Source organism: Adiantum capillus-veneris, chromosome 27 (assembly GCF_014529385.1).
Source record: "Adiantum capillus-veneris isolate H3 chromosome 27, ASM1452938v2, whole genome shotgun sequence".
NCBI lineage: Eukaryota > Viridiplantae > Streptophyta > Polypodiopsida > Polypodiales > Pteridaceae > Adiantum > Adiantum capillus-veneris.
Window position 1 is genome coordinate 108,602,293 of NC_140957.1, and position 17,466 is coordinate 108,619,758.

The following is a 17,466-nucleotide window of genomic DNA, read 5'->3' on the forward strand; positions in this document are numbered from 1 at the left end:
TTCCAGAGCTAGGGAGTGACAATTTGCAGTAGACTACCTTTACTAGAGCGGGTTTGCCACTCTCTCATCAGCATTGAGTATCCATTTAGGAACTCGTTCCAACAGCTGGACTGTACTAGGATGCGCAGGTAGTCGACAAGCTTCTTTATCATGGAAAGTTGCTGATTTCCAATGTTCTACCATTTCCCTGGCTCCCACATATAGTCTTTGAAATCTTTCCAAGTTAGTCCAGAGATCATCGTCCTCCAGATACTGTCTGGTGATGGAGGCCTGTTGATGTCTCAGTTGCCTATTCAGGGTAATGAGCTGCAGTGAATGTTGATGATCAGCAATTGGTCCCTCATCCTATACTTTCATTTTCCCTTTAGCATCTCTGCTGAGATGGGACTGATCAGTTGGCTGATTCCCAGTGTGACTGGGCTGCTGCTCTTCAGTCTGCTGATTACCCGATTGGTGCTCTTTGTCCTGTCCTTCCTGCTGGCTCTCATTCTGGTCTTACTGGTCTGGCTGTGACTGGTGGCCTCCTTCATTTGGCCCAGTTCCATTAGTACCAGTCCTGGAGGTGGAGATGGTGGTGGGGCATCATCATCATCCTTTGTATGCCCAGCTTCTTGATCATCCTCCTCCTGATCAGCTTCATCTTCTTCGTCTTCTTCTTCCTCATCCAGAGAAGTCTACTGCTCAATATAATCCATTATAGCTTGGTTCATCAGAGCATTATTGAGCTCACCCACCTTATCCTGCAAATCGCTCTGCATACTTTCCATCAAGGATTTTAAATTCTCTAAATTGAAAACAACATTGCCTGAGGGGTTTAAAGTTTTAGACAAGCTATTGTAGATGTATCTTTCAGTCAGAGAAGCCTTCAGAGCTGTATGGTGCAGTAGCAGTTTTTTGAATTTCGCCCGCTTCATCCTGAGCATTGTTTCAGCCCGCTCTGCAGCTCTCAGTGCTTCCTTCCGTTGATTCTTGATGATCATTATTTCAGATTCAGCCTTAGCTATCTTTTTCTTTAACAACTCATTAGTCCTTTCTGATTGAGCTTCCAGTACCTTGTGTTGTATGTTCTGCTCTTCCTGGGCTTTCTAGAGCTTTTCAATATGATGCTGTGCTTCTGCCAAGGCAGCTTTGAGCTTTTTGACTTCCTCTTCTGATCCAGCAGCCTCCATCAGCTGTCCCATATAACTGGCAATGGTATTCCAAGAAGACTGTATAAGGATTGACCATCTGTCTTTGACTGTGGTTGGATCAGAATCAGTAGGCTCATATATTGCCACTGGAGCCATGTAGGGTAGAGTTGCATAATCAACTTTGTTGAGCAGAAGATGCCCTTTCAATATCTAAGTCTGCATTTGCTGCAACTTATCCTGTTTTACCAGTTGTAGAGGGTTTCCAGTATTTTTAAGAACTCCACCAGGCAAAGTCGAGAATGATGGACCTTTCCCTTTGTCCAATTGACTCTTGCCTTTGTCCCCTGACTGGTTTGCTATCTTCTCAACAATGACTGGCTTGACATGATCTTTCCCAGACCTAGTAGCAACTGTATTTTTTACAACTGACTGGTCAGGCACAGTCTTCTGAGCAGATTGTTTCTCAGTGTGACTCACTTCAGCTTTCTCAGTGCTTACTGCCTTGACCTGGCTTTCTATCTGCTTCAAAAACTCACTACTTTTTGTCAGTGTAATTTTTGGCTTCTTTGAACTGCCAGCCTCTTCTGCAGTTGCTTTCCTTTTCAGGTCGGTTGAAATGGTTTGACTGTCTGTTTCCTCGTCGTCTAAGGATAGTTCAATTTTCTTTGGTTCAGAAATTGGCTTCTCACTCCAAGCCTGCTTTACCTGCTCATTAACATCTGCAACAGTAGCCCAATACAGGAATTGCCAAACATACCAGGCCTTGAAAACAGTTTGAGATTTTAGCTTGGCAATCTGCTGGAGTACATTATGGGAGAGAATTTGACAAAGGTTGATATGAACTTGTGGATTCAGTATCTTGGCCAACAGCATAGCAAATAATTTTTCGGATACATACGTTGGGTTGTTCTTAAGGCTTACTGCTTCAGCTACAAACCTGTAAGCAGCGGAGGCTTCCAGTCCTGCTACTGGAACTCCTTGAGCACTGGTCTTGTGCAATCGTCTAGCCGTTTCATCCTCCTTCAGAGCGATACTTATTTGCTGCGCAGTTGCCACAGAAGGTTTGGGCTCATTGGGCATCCGAAATGCAAATGCAATGGCCTCTGGTGTCATTGACACCTTCCTACTATTTACCATGGCACTGCCATTTTCAGCGTCAAAGGAATCAAGAACTTGCTTAGTGATATCTGCATCAAAAGCAATCCTTGTAGCTTGCAACACAACTCGAAGATCCCAGAGTTGTAGCAGAGTCATTGCTTGATCAGTAAATACATAACGCTGGATTTTACTGTATGGGAGAACTGGAAGGCTTGCCTTTGCCTCAGCAACTATGGCCTCGGTTTCCTCAAGAGTCTCCTACATCTTCTCTGAGCGTTTCCTTCTACCCATACACTGTGAGGTCGATGACGATGAAAGAGGCGAAGGAGAAGATGACTTACTTGTCGTGTCGAAGCCGTTTCCTGGTGTCGCTGGCAAAACTATTTGACAATCAACTGTCTCGTCAGAGGTCAAAGTTTGCGGCTGCAACGAAGAAACCTCAGAGCTTGGCGATGGCGAATGGTTAACAAGAGGAAAGCGTCGCGCAGGGGATTTATGAGGAAAAATGCTAACTCTCCTGACTGTTATACGTGTTCGCCCATAAAAGCTCCACCACTTGCCGCTCCTCGACTTGTGTGCGTCGTTGCTGTCGTGGCAGACATGCATTGGACAAGACTGCAACCCATCCTTGTAATAATTACCAATGGCGTGCCATTTGACCGTTGGGCGCTTAAAAATTGGAAAGTGTGTCTATACTGGTACTGAACTGATTTCCAATCTGGCTCGACCATACTGGTACTGATTCTAAGGTCAGCCTGATCTGGTCCTTCTGGTACTGGTTCTGAAGCTGGAACTGGTTGCACATGGAAAAGTCCAAAAATGTCTGATTCCGGTATCTCTTGATCAGCAACCTCCAGTTCCTTAGTACCTTGTTCTGGCCCAGTTTATCTGGTCTCTGAATAATAAAGCTTGATCTTTGCTCCATTATATACTCCTGGCAACATCAGTCCAGATAAATCTTTCAGTCTGACTGTCCCATTGGAGAAGACCCAATCTACCTCAAAAGGTCCTGCCCAGGAAATCTTCAAGTTTGGCTTCTTTGGACCCAGTTTAGACTGATATAGAAGACCCAGTTTAGACTGATATAGAAGCACTAAGTCTCCTTTCTGGAATTCTCGAACTTTAATTCGGTGATCATGCCAGTGCTTCCTTCGTTGTTGAACAATTTCTTGTTCCAATATAGCCCTTTGCTTGAGTTCATCTAATTGCATCAGTTCATCCAGCCTCTTCTTAAGATTATGATTGAAGTCTAATCCATACTTTACAGCCATTCTCAGAATGGGGATTACAAACTCCATAGGAACCACAAATTCAGTACCATACACCATTCTGAATGGTGTCATTCCAGTAGTTACCTTATAAGCTGTCCTATAAGCCCATAGAGCAGTCTGAAGTTTCAAATCCCACTGGTCTGGTTTCTTTTGCACCACCTTAGTGAGAATAGTCTTTATTGTCTTATTGCTACTTTCAGCCTGTCCATTGCATCTAGGATAGTAAGGAGTAGATTTCCGATGCTTGACTGAAAGCATATCCAATAGGATTTCCATAGTGTCATTGATAAAATGTGTTCCTTGATCGGTCACAATCTCTACTGGACATCCATATCGGCAGACAATATTCTCAAATAGAAACCGTGCAGTTGACTTGGCCGTGTTGTCAGGAAGAGCCTTAGCTTCAACCCACTTGGTAACATAACAAGTAGCCATCACTATGTACTTGTTCTTCCTGAGAGTCACCTTCTTAAAAGGTCCCATAAAATCCAGTCCCCATTTCATGAATACTCCCAGTGGTTGTATCGGCATTAAGGGAGTCATATCTGCAGCTGTTGGTCGGCCCATTCTTTGCCATATGTCACAAGTTTTACAAAAACTTTTGACATCAGCAATCAGTGTTTGCCACCACAGACCAACTTGCACAATCTTCTTGTAGGTTACTTCGTTGGAAAAGTGTCCACCAGACTCACCATTATGCGCTTCTGAAATCACTTGCATTCTTCCTTCCATAGGGACACATCGTCAAAGTACACCATCCACACCCAGTCAATAAAGTAATCCTCCTATGATAGTAAATTTCAGGCTTTTTATGATCAGAGCTTTCTTCTGATTCTCTTCCAATCCTCTGGAAAGGCACCTTGCGAAAGGAATTGATAAATATCATACCATTCAGGATCCACTGATTCTTCTGCCTCTAACTAAAATAAATAAGCATCCACTGGCTCATCTCTCAAGGGTGATTCTGAATATCCTTCCGTACTTCTTGAAATAAAGTCAGCTCCATAGTGGTTTCGGCCAGGCTTATGGAAAATTCTGAATTCAAATTTCATAAGGAAGATCATCTATCTTATCAGCCTGCCTTGAATAATGACTTTGTTAATCAGAAACAGAAGAGCTTGATGGTCCACATAAAAATGAAATAACTTTCCCAACAGGTAATGCCTGAACTTTGTGGCACTAAAAACCATTCCGAGGGCTTCTCTCTCAGTAGTCGTATAGCCTTGTTCAGCCTGACTGAATCTGCGACTAGCAAAATAGATCGGATAGTCTGTTCTGCCATCTGGCTGAGCTAATATTGCCCCCATTGCCAATCCTGAAGCATCTTATACATGTACGTGGAAAATAATATCCCAGTTAGGCTGCCTAAGGACTGGTTTGCTGGTAATGGCTTTTTTCAAATTCTGGAAACTCTCCTCACACTCAGTAGTCCAGTTGAACTTAGTGGTCTTCTTTGTAAGCTCATATAGTGGTACTGCTTGAGAAGAAAACTTGTGTACAAATCTTCTATAGAAATTCACATAACCCAAGAAAGAACTCAACTCTGAAGTAGTTCTGGGTGCTTTAGCTTGCTGGACACACTGTATTTTGTCATTGGCCATCTCTATTCCATTGCGGAAAACCACATGTCCTAGTAGCTATCCCTTCCATACTAGAAAAACAGATTTGAATGGATTCAAACAAATTCTCTTCTCCTGGCAGCGTTTAAAAAACCATCTCTAGGAATAGAAGGTGATGGTCCTCATCAGAATAGACAGTGAAGTCATCCATGAAAATGGCGAGGAACCGATGAAGAAATTCATTAAACATCTCCATCATACACCGCTGAAAAGTAGCTGGTGCATTGCACAGGCCAAAAGGCATCACCACATACATGAAAGCTCCCCACTCAGTGATGAAAGTGGTCTTAGCTCTATCTTCAGGAGCGATCTGTAACTGGTTATAGCCGCTATAACCATCCATAAAGCTATACATCTCATATCCTGCGATCTCATCAAGAAACATATCAGTAAAAGGTAAGGGAAATGGATCCTTAATAGTCTGGGCATTTAGTTTCCTATAGTCGACACAAACTCTTAATTTCCCATTCTTTTTGGGAACGACGACTATGGGGAATAGCCAATCACTGCTTGCCACTTCCGTAATTAACCCAGCCTTGAGAAGATTATCAATCTCCTCCTTGACCTTCTTTGCATAGTTGGGGTTCATGCGGTACCTTTGCAATCTTACTGGCCTAGCATCCGGTTTCAGTGGTATTCGGTGCTGACAGACTTCAGGATCTACTCCCTTCAAATCTTTATGTTCCCAAGAAAACACATCTTTATAGTTCTAGAACATTTTTCGTGCCTTTTCCTTCATTGCCGGGTTGAGGTTCTTGTTAACCATGATCATTCTGGGATTTTCCTTTGATCCCAGGTTCCACTCTTCTACTTCCTGATCATCTGGAAGCAACCAGTTTGGTCCGCCTCCTTTTTGTTTGGTTGATTCTTCAGCGTAGTCCCATGATGGTCCATTCATTTCTGAATCATTATTCTGATCCAGCGGGTACTCTTCAGAACATACTTGTTCCTCTACTATACCAGTATCAGCTCGTTCCTCCATCCTTCCAGTTAGCTGAACTGTTCTTTCCCCTGCATTGACTTCGGTAAACTGATCAGGGAATTGTCTCTTCTGCTTGTCAGTCTACTCTTTGTTCAGCAAGACTGCATTCAAGTCGATTTCTTCCAAAGGGAATATGTTCATAGCCGCTAGCATTCGCTCGATTTTCTTGGCTCTGTACTTCTGACACAACTCCTGCGGCCTCAGTTCCTTTTTCCAGCTCCTGGTATTGTTGGTCTGGATTTGGATTCTGCCACTGGCCCCTTCTATGGTCAAAGTTTGGTTTGCATAGTCATGAACAACATGTGCTGTTCTTAACCATGGGTGTCCTAGTAGCATTCTATATGCTCCCTGCACATCCAGGACTAGGAAACTGGTTTTGAATTTCTCCCTCCCAACTCTTATCTGCATGTTTTCAATCATACCCGTCGCCTGTACGACTCTATGATCTGCCATTCTTACTTTGAATGGTGCTGGTTTCATATTAGTGATACCCATTCTTTGCTGAAGATGGGATCCCATTATGTTGACTCCTGCCCCTCCATCTAGGATAACGCTTGAGAGAGGTTCCCACTGCTTCATGACCTTGTAGTCTACCTGAATAAGTGGAACTTCATCATCCCGGACAGCCGTCAAGTCCACTGTTCTGGTCTCTGCCTCAGTCTTTCTACGCTGTCTGATAAAGTTGGCTAGCTCAGGCAAGGTCTTTCTTATATCCTCCAGCTCTACAGTCAGCTTCTGGATTCTATCACAAATTTTCACATGAATTTCTTCTCGCTCTTGGTCAGACTGATTGTCAGAGCTTGAAGAAATGGTATCTTTACACTGCCATTCTTCTTTTGCAGTGCTTCTACTCTTTCCATCCACTCCCATTTCATCAGCTAGTCCATGTACCACAACCAGCATGGTCTCTGTCATGGCCGGTACTGACTGATCTTTATCAGTCGATTGGGCTGGTATCCTCTGAATAACTCTAGCTTCAGAACTTTCTAGCTGCTCTGGCAGCTTCTTAGCTAAATCCTCCGTGATTTTAGCTGCTAGTTCCGGCTGCTCTTGCCACTCATCTACCACCTTTTCTTTACCTTTGGCCTTCCAAACTTCCCTTTGTTGAGCCCGCTTGCTACTGTTAGGATTAACTGGTGCTTCTGAAATGTCTAGAATTTCTTCAATGACTACTCCCTTGCTCCTGGTAACCACCCTGACTGGGACTGACTCTGGTGCCTTAGCCTCAGTAGTAGTCGTTACAGGTGCATCTGGACATTGGGCTGCAAAATGACCATACTTCCCACAAGTATAGCAATTCATGCTCCTGTTCTGAAAGTTGCCTCTTCCTCTTCCTCTGCCCATTCCTGGTTGGTATCTACCATGTCCTTGACCAGTACCACTGGTACCTGGTCTCTCCTCTTGAGCTACGTTGACTAGTTCTACCTTCAGTGGTTCAGTGTAGGCAACCACTGACAGATCCTTTCCTTTCTTAAAATGGTGAATTCTGATGCCACAATTATTCCATAGGTGACCAAAGGCCTTGCAGTAGGTACATTGTGGACATTCAATGGAGATATGGTCCTTGGATTTGCATCTTGAACACCAAGTCTCCATCTTTCGGACTGGCTGTCTTGTGTGGCTAATTTCTGCAATCTGCCTAGCCATCTCTTCAATTTTCTTGGTCCATGATCCCTTCTTTGATTTCTTCTTTGTTCGTTCATTGGAGCTGCTCTCGGATCTACTGGACATTTCTCTGGAATCAAAAGTTTCAGTAGCAGAGCTACTGCTACTGATCCTTCGCTTCTTGTGGCTCTTCTCCTTCTTAGCCTGCTGTTCCAGCTTTAATGCCCTTTGGACCAGATCATCTGAATTTTTTTGTAGGGGCTTGTACTTCTTGTTCCCTAAGCTTCTTGCTTCTGAACCCATTCAGGAACCATGCCCTCAATCTCTTCTCAGATGGTGGTTCTTGCAACTGCCTGTTTAGCTCTTTTATCTTTTCCACATAGCTGCGGGCTGACAAATTTCTCTGTTTGATCTTATCTAATTCACAGAGAATATCTTCGTCCCCTCTATTGTCGGAATATTCCAACCTGAAGGCCTTCAGCAATTTGTTATATGATCTCAGCTGGCATGCAGGGTAATGGTAATACCATTTCCTCGCTGCCTCCTTCAAGGTTTGTGGAAAATTTTTCCCCCAATCATCTTCATCAATGTTTTTTAGTTCAACATACTGCTCGAAAGCTTGTATGTGAACATCTTGATCATCCTTTTTCCCTCCTTTGAATATTGGAAAGGAAATCTTCAAGGAAGCTGTGTAATCATTTTGATTACTACTGATCCTGCCTCTTCTCTTCTTGGCTTCAGAATGACGCTTGGGAGCCTTCTTGCAATTGTCAGTGTCAGCATCCCAATCAATCTCTGTCTCTATCTCAGTATCAGTGTCTTCTGTGGTTTTTCTGCTAGAAGTACGGTGACTTCCCTTACTGCCCTTGGTATGCTCATCTCTCTGGCGAGACTGAGAACTCTTGGAACTCTTTGCCTTCCGTGCTTCCCGTTCTACCCGTCTGTGTCGAGAATGACTAGAGTGCTGTGAGTCTTGCATCTCATAAGCCTGACTATGATCCTTCTGAGCCTCAGTGTCAGTCATTTTCTCTTGCTTGGGGCCAGACTCTCTTCCTGACTCCTCAGGAATGGGGTCCACACGAATGGTAGATTTCCGTCCACTATAGGACTTTGGTGCCATTGCTGAAAACTTCAACTGGGAGAAGAGTCTTTCAGTCAACGAGCTGATCTCTTGAGACAGCTAATTCCAGTTTTGGAAGATTTCAGCTACTAGTGTGGGAAGATTTCAGATAGCAGACTGGACAGGAATCAGAGACTAGACTGAAATGTGGATACTGAAATAAGAATCAGACTTATATACTGGAAATAAGGTTCAGATTCAGATTCAGAAGACTGGACGAGAAGTAAGTATAACTGAATATGCCATGATTGGGATTACACATCAAGATTACAGCGAATATGATTACAGAGAGAAAGTACAACCAACAATACTGCCAATGATTCTCAAGTACAATTCTAGCCAAAGTGCTAACCCAAGTGATAACAATTGCCAACCCGATTACAATGTAATGGGCCCTATTTATACCCTTCGGGTTTATTGTAGTAATTACCATCGTAATTACTAAGTAATTCGCTGCCCATCTTCTAAGAAGACGTTCCCACATAGTGACTATCCAGCCGTCTACAGAGTGTTGGGGGGTCCTCCCAACACATTGTCGGAGACTCTCCAATAACCCCTCGAGTGTGCCACTAACCTTGGTCATCTCCAATGTATCCATTCCCATTTAGGATGGTTTGGGCCTAAGTAATGACCCAAAGCTCTTAAGTGACAGGTGAGTCTAATGGTCTTAGCTTTCATTGCACTTTATGGTTTTAGCCTTCATTACACTATTTTTTATCTAAAATCTTCAAAAACAAAAAAGGCTTGAGAAAGGACTGAGCATACAATTCTTGTATGCACGATCAAACATACTCGTGGAGGTGGACATTAATCCTTGATGCAATAACATCCGAGAAAGCCACCGCAAACACTATGAACTTTTCTTTCCTGTGAGTGCACATCTTGTTATCTCCATATTCATGTTTTCAATAGAAATGCATTGGCTAATTTCACGCCTTGGCTTCCAAGCAGGTGGATGGAGAATACTTTGTCACAAACATGTCTTAGCATGGTGTGGTTCCTGAATAGCTTATGGTTTGAATTTCTCAAGGGCGAGCATGACAAGGACCCTACAAAGATTCAAAACTTTTTTGGGCAAGTGGATGCTGCAAATTATTTATTTACTTGGTAAGACTAAGGAGATTTTCTTGTTTCTTGAACGTAGAATTGGCCGCTTGGTAGGATCTGAACCATTGCCCTTTGCCCAAAATTGCACGGCTTTAAATTTACTTTACATAATCACAGTTAACAATTCATTGTCGACTGCGTGAAAATCTCTCGCATCGAGTGAAAAGCTCCAACGCCAACCAATAATATGTCCCTTCAGCGTATAAAGTTTTCACACCAGCATTCATGTTATCTTTCCCTAAAAGCAAGGTTGCAGACAAGGAGAAACACATAAGCTTAGTTGCAAGAAGAGGAACAACACAAATCGTGAACATGATAGCATAAGCAAACTTGATAGTCGACATGCGGACATAAGTCATCGAAGAGATGAATATGGTAGAGATTGCAATACACATGGTCATATGGCCAAGAGGAGCCTCATGCTTTTTGGCAGTGATGGCTTCAAAGCTTTAGAGCATAATAGAAGGAGCACATTTGCTGAAAGCCTGCGACCATGAGGCTAAATTGAAAGAAAAGCAACAAGTTAGAAGTAGGGGGTGATGGTCGACATGATGGCAGAAGTGAACATGACAATCTACGATGGCAAAACTCGCAGAAGAGATGATAATGGGGATCACAAAAGACATGATGTACACAATGATGGAAATTGTGGTGAACATGATCGACCATGATAGAGAGAAAAAGGATCGTAGCCACAGGTTTGGTCATCAAAGGTCTCAAAGAGAGCATGATGATTGCGAGGATAGATACAATGGATATGTGGCAGTGACACTAAATGCAGAGACGTGATTAGGAGGACTCAAGATCCTAGCTCTTCAAAAGGGAACATAAAAGAAGAATACACACTAATGTCCTCTTTGGGCTACTTTTTGTTGATCGCATGAGAAGAGTGTATCGATGGCGGTGAGCAGCAAAGTAGTGATGAGGTTGCAGCGACTTGATTGATCTATTCTTATGCACCATCACCAATCATAGAGAAAAATCGGACAATATTGCTCTTGCCTAATGTGCACTTCACCATCAAAGGGTTGGAGGTTGTACGCATGCTCAGTGAAGGTAGCTCTGGTGCGGTGCTTCTTGTTCGTGCCCCACCACCTGCATCATCGTTGAATCAAGAGTGTATTGCTTGCAAAGTACCAGGAGGATGCCTCCAATGATAATAGTGCTACCCAACGCAATATGGAAAACGAGATTGATGCCTTAAGAGAGTTTTGCTTAATGGATTGATCCCTCCATAGTACCTATGATAGCAGTGATAGACTTCGTTGTGCTGTGGCCATGGAGCTATGTCAAGATGGTTCCTTAATCGACATGTTGGAAGAAAAGTGGAAATACAGACGTAACATGGGCAGCAAAGACACATCCCCAATTTTCTACCAAGCTACGAAGGTGCTCCTCTTTAGCCACCATAACTATATCATCAACCTTGATGTTAATCCAGAGAATATCCTCTTGCACAATCCAGGACAACCCTCCACAACATGCCTAGCATATTTTGGGCTCGCTGAACCGAGCAGCCTCGACCAGCAACTATATTCAGGACAAGCTAGTCAAATATGCCTATATAAGCAATGAGGCATTTGTTGGGAGATCAGGAATTCTTGGTTTTTGTGCACTAGAGGTTGAAAAAGATGGCATGGTGAGTGTAAAAGTCAATACACGGAGCCTCGATGCGACATTGTTGCAAATGCTAACGGGCAAGGTGCCTCCAGAAAACAGTATTGCACTCACCTTGAATATGCAATGTTTACTTGTTACTTCGTGATTCAAAGGTCGTTTTGTGGATCTCGGAGCCCACAAGTGGCTACTTGGCATGATCGAAGACATTGCCCACAACTCTAATCGCATGGCCAGGAGCGTCCAAAGAAAGTGTTGTTTTTTTTAAATTATTTCTTCACGTGCTGGAGATGGCGCTATTTTTGAAGCGATCTTTGGAGCGTTTTTCATGCCCTGCACGCTGTGTTGATAATAAATTTCTCTCACCAAGTAATAAATAAATAACCAGTCGCAAGCTTGAAGCGAGAGGTAAAAGGAGAACTAACAGGTAGCTGTGATTCTCCAGGTTTGTCTATGGCCACTCTATTGTTTTTTTCTGCATGTTTTTGGTATTGTCGCCTGAGCATCAACACCAACTATAAAGGCAGAGAAAGATTGAGAGAGAGAGAGAGAGAGAGAGAGAGAGAGAGAGAGGCATGCTGGTCCTTATGGTGCAAGTGCTGGTTCAGCGAGACTGGTGACTCTTTATTTTTCCTCACCGCTTGGTGGAGTCGCGGTGCTACGGATGTAGTAAATAATAGTGGTGTTGACTACATTACGAGACATAATGCATGATACACATGGCATATTGTAGAAGCTGCAGTCAACTAGCCAATGAAATATGGGTACTGCCCACCGGTCTTGAAGGGTAAGGCAGCTAGGGGCGAGAGGCATTGGCATTTGGTGATGACTCATCAGTAGGCAGCAAGAAGAAGGTACTTGCAAGTACTGGTGCGATGTGCTGTAGGGTATCCTCTTTGGATTTAATTTCCATCCCTTTCCAGAGTTCTCTAAATCAATGCTCGCCCCCCAGCTCTTGCAACAATCATGGATGTGCATTTGTAGAAATGAAGCTTCTGCATGATCTAAACTGCCACAGCTAGTATACATACCCCACCAGCTCGACAACACTACAAGGTTCGTTACCTGTATCCAACTCCTCATGACTACATGTTTGCTTGGTGCAACACATAAACGCTACGGGGTAGGGCACGACTTCCGTTTCTTATAGTTTTTGGAGAGACCACAGTGCCAGCTCTCCACCATACTTTTGTATGGCACTTCTGCATGACGTGCACTGTATACTTTGCAATTTTGATTTGTGACATTTCACTACATGACGTAATGTTAACTATTCACATTCCTTTCTTGTAGCTTGACTCAAATATCGGCTTGTGGAGTGGACAACTGAAAAGCGCCAGTACAACATTGTAGGTCAGTATAGCATCGCATTTCATGTTGCAATGCATTAACGCTTTATCCATTTGCTTGCTTTAGAATTTTGGGCATTGCTTTGTTCTATTCAATTTACGTTATGCTGCTTTCAAAATTATATATTCGATATCGATCAAGATCTGCATATGTTAGCTATGCACGCAACTCTTTACATACAATTGCTAACCAGTGTGTGCGGTGTATTAAAGTAGTAAATGCATAGGTAGTGAATACATGTAGTGTATTACAATAGTAAATGCAATTGTGTATCTTTACTTTAGACCTAATCAATCGATGCCACAATGTATATGTCCTCGTTTCTCCCATACTAGGCGTCAATATGAAGATGTTATATAGCGAGGCCCACCAAGCAAGAATAGTTGTGTTTATGACCATTGTTAATTGATAGGTACATAGGTGGCATTTCTAGTGGGCATGAGTAAAAGACTATATATTCTCATCAGCATGTCTTTATTGTATCATTTTGCTTTCAGTAGGGATCATTGGGTGTTGTTTGCTCTATTTAACAGTTCTCTCAAACAATTGGTACGACTACCGTGGGAGAATCATGGCATCATCTACCTCAATTCAATGGGGACAACCATGCCTAAACAATATCTTTCCAAAGTGTACAGGTAAGTGGATTTTAATAATAATTTTTTGCTTTTTATTGTGTATAAACTCTCATTACAATACTTTACATTATAGAGCTTTGGAAATTTTGGCACCACATTGCTCCAATGCCTCTTTGAGAGCATTCATGGAGAGCCCTAGAAGGATCTTGGATGCACTAGAGTCTATCTGATCATTCTCAAACATTAGGTTGCTCTTCCACTATCTGATCATTCTCAAACATTTGATCCTCAACACTCTCTTGGATCCCTTGGCCATCATCTCTATTCAATCTTAGAAGTATGGCACACAAATGATTAAAGTGCTTTTCTATGATAAGTCGTGTGGCATAGATGTGTTTACAAAGGCTTGAGAAATCACGAAAATCACAATAGCTGCTTTGTAAGCTTACATGATACAATATTCATGGAATGGAACCACTTTGTATTTTAAAATTTAATGTCATCTCATTGAGGGTATGCAAAGAGGAAGGATCTTCCTCATATTGTCGTAGAATTTTCTCTCCCTCCCGTAGCCTTGTGGTCTGATTATTTGACGATCCATATTTGTTAAAGCGTCCCGAGTTGGCTGCAACACACCTTGTGCTTATTAGCCACCTATGTTGTAAAAGATCTTGTTAAAAAAAGGGTATAGTTACCTATTTCTTGTTTCTGTTTAAAGAACTCCAATAAGGTCGCGCCCATGTAGGTTCCACTACTTGAGTCACCGACAAGGGAATGAATCAAATCCAAGATCGAATCCAAGATCGACCTGTTGATTTGGGTATTGAACAAAGTATATTTTTTGTATTGCCACAATCTCTCAACCAAGTTTGTTGTATCCACATTCCCATAATTAAACATGCGACCAAACTTTGGCACTTTTTGCGCCAAGGGCATTTGCTCCCACACCAACCATTCATCACATATCTTTGCAAGCTCGTGAACTCTGTTTAGTTTTGAAGGAGCCCTTGAAAATATTGCTCAAACTCAACCTGTGTGGCACTATGCATAAGTGCACACACGGAAGAGTAGAGATGTTCACGTATTTGCTTTGGTTCCTAAAGCAAAGAGTAAAGCTCCTATGTTGCATGAGCCCAGAAGTACGTATAGCAAATGTTACATACCTTTGGAAGAAGGTTCTCCACCCAAGCTTTCTTAGCACGAAACCAACACAAAATGATATGACCAAGATCTTGTTGACGAGAGCCATGGATGTAATAAACCAAACAGTAAGGGTCCTCCTCCACCACCTTATGAATAGACTCAAGCTCCACTGATGATTTACCAATCACTATTGATGTGGGGTGCACATTACTCATTCTTGCAAAAATTGTCTTTAGGGTTATCTCGATTGCGATTCGTTCTTGGTAAGTTCCTGTGTTGTTGATGCATAGCATGAGCCATATTGGTAAACCTACACCATTTTGATTAGGCAAAACTGCAGCATACAATATTAATGGAAGGCCAAAAATGTTTGTCTTGAATGTGCTATCTATTGCCCAACAGTTGTGTGTAGAAAATCTCATGGCCATGTCTAGCATCCATTCATCTTGAATAACAATAATAAAGGGCATTTGATTAGGATCTTGTGGAGAGGGATTATACGGTTGGAAATAACACACCTTCCCTCGACTTTGCAAGTTGCAAACCTCGACCCACATAGCACTCCAATCATCTTTAGAAATCTTTCCCGTGAAGACAAAAAAAAATGTTACTATGTAAAAACAATTGTAGTAATGCTTAGTTTATAACAGAATACGAGTCACCTTGATTGTGTATTTGGTAAGACATCATTTAAATTTCCTTTGTATCATTAAAAAGCGATAAATTGCTTGATCAATAGCCAAAGATCACTCATATTGCAGCTTCTCTTTAGACAAAGACATTTTTGAGGACATGTCTTGTTAAACCCACATCGAACAAATCTTCCATGCAGCAATCAATAACATTAGGATGCACGGGTAAATGATACAAATATTCTGTTGATCCAGGTATATGCCCCTCATGAATAGGGTAAGTGGATGTGTGTGCAATCTTTGAGGCATGTCAATATTGAACTCTCACTTGGAAAGGACAATCACATCTCTTGGACCTCCTAAGCCGCTTCATAGTCCCACTTATGCGGGCCATTCTTCCTCTATGGCATGCATAGACAATTGTAGTTGTGCTTCCATTTTGGCTCTTAGATGAGCAAAACTTAACTAGTCTCACCTTGTGTTGAACCATAATCTCATTTAGAGCTTACTCCACACATAAAATGTCAACACTTTGACGTTCATGCTTCATGGCATCCTTAATATCTTTGGTGACACGCATTGATTTTTGGCACTCATCGTCACAATCTGTCTCTTTTTCACACTCACAACTTTCCACAAGGGCCTTCACATATGCTACGGGTATCCCTTGTTGCTTGATGTCCAAACACCACGTGGCCTTCAAGTTTCTAATTGTGTCTTCATAAGTGTGGTGAGAATTATTATCTTCACAAAATGACATTGAATGATAACACTCTCCCATTCCTCAATGGGTGCGATTTTTAAATTTGGGGGAGTTGTCGTGCACAAACACCAAAAGCCTTCTACATTTGTCCTCAAACATAATCTTTATTTCATTATTTTCCACCCTTTTACGTCAAGCATGCCACTTGGGTCACATGCCTGCAATTCCTTTAGGCTTGGTGAGTGTTCTCCTTGAAGTGCAAGCTTCATCAAATTATAACTCGATTGGCAAAAGGAGTAAAAAAAGGAGACACATACTTGTACGGATCAAGCGTGGAGAATCCATGTAGCCCATCTTGTTCCTCAAACCAAAAAAAAAGAGGTGTGAAGGGAATCCGTTAATGGACTACAATACACTCTTTCCTCACTATCACGACAATTCTCACCATCTTCGTCACTAGTGGAGAAAGAACTCGAACCACCATTTGAAAGGGCATCTAACCATTGGAGATTTCCTCCATCTTGCATTTGAGTCTCAAAGTCCATAAAATCCTTATGTGCTTGAGCCAAATATGGGGTAATGGTACACCCCCACCAAAGATGCTTGGCACTCTAAGTTCACAATATGTTCACTTGAAGTTTACACAGTTGTTCACAATGGGATCACATGTGGTTCACTTGAGATTTACACTCTTGTTCACAATGGGATAACATGTGCTTCACTTGAAGATCACAATTATGGCTTTAAGTAGTCCACATGGCGTTCACCGTGGATAGTTCATGGAGAAGTGTGGGTTGAGAAAGTGAAGGGGCTAAGTGAATGGGCAATGGGCATGAAAGAGACTAGGAGAATTTGAAAACAAATTTTAGGTACCCATTCAAATTAGTAAATATCGCATGCTTTAAATGCCAATGATGAGGGAATGATGGGCCAACTTGAATGGCCGGCCACTTTTTGCAAGGGTGTGATCACTTGGTGTTCACCTGGTTAAATATCACTTTGAGTTCACTGTTTAGTGCACTTTTGGATTACTTTGGGTTCACAAAATGATGAACGACTGAGATTTTGCCCGCCTCCCAACTTTTCCCTCGACCATCAATCCCACCTCCAAGGGGGTGTCAAATAATCACGAGGCTTCACACATGCAGCATGTCATTAGCCATAGTGGCTACAATTGATGACATGGCTTAAAGATTCCCGCTGCAGCGACTCCATCGTAATAGTAGGACTTACAACGTAGTTGCCCGTTGCGGGTTCACGATTGTAGCTAGAAAGCCCGCTTCATCAATAGGGGCTTCGTGAAGCTGTAAAACCCACGAACACATGTGTGCAAAAGAGATCCAACGGCTTCTCTGGATTATGTGGAAGTTGGAAAACCTTAGGGAATCACAACACATGTGTGCAACCTTTGAGTCAGTTCACGTAGATAACAAGTTACCAACTTATACGCAACCGACAACTATCAACTTTTGAGTTCTCGTGGAAGAAATAGGGTGCAGCCCAAGGACCTT

General features: G+C 42.4%; 2 pseudogenes; both read right to left on the bottom strand.

Moving 5' to 3' along the window:
- Positions 1–1,085: 1,085 nt before the first annotated feature.
- LOC147422541 (uncharacterized) lies at positions 1,086–15,832 on the bottom strand (annotated as a pseudogene).
- A 19-nt stretch (positions 15,833–15,851) lies between these two features.
- LOC147422542 (uncharacterized) lies at positions 15,852–16,500 on the bottom strand (annotated as a pseudogene).
- Positions 16,501–17,466: the final 966 nt, after the last annotated feature.